We start from the raw sequence: 214 nt of genomic DNA, 5'->3' as shown, positions 1-214 counted from the left end.
TGCTTGACGCCGACAATTTTTTTGACGCATTAATCGCGGACTTTCTCATACGTGCCTTTCCATACCGCGCTCGCGGGCGTCCCACCCTCCAACTCACCGGCTGCTCTCACTAGATCACCGGCGGGTCTCCAAACACCGAGCCGGCGCTAGGACCTGGAGAGCTCCAGCACCCTAACCCGGCTCCGGTTCGCGTCCAGTACCACGTCTGGTGGTA

The 214-nt window shown here is 60.3% G+C and overlaps 1 protein-coding gene across 1 annotated transcript in view; it reads left to right on the top strand.

The window, feature by feature from the left end:
• The window catches only part of LOC112143842 (tropomodulin-1), a gene marked incomplete in the record, with an annotated part of 14,938 nt that overhangs the window by 9,561 nt on the left and 5,163 nt on the right, over window positions 1-214 (top strand).

Source organism: Oryzias melastigma, linkage group LG16, assembly GCF_002922805.2.
Source record: "Oryzias melastigma strain HK-1 linkage group LG16, ASM292280v2, whole genome shotgun sequence".
NCBI classification, from domain to species: domain Eukaryota; kingdom Metazoa; phylum Chordata; class Actinopteri; order Beloniformes; family Adrianichthyidae; genus Oryzias; species Oryzias melastigma.
Note: the sequence above shows the minus strand (reverse complement) of the source record. Positions and strands in the feature narration are given on the sequence as shown.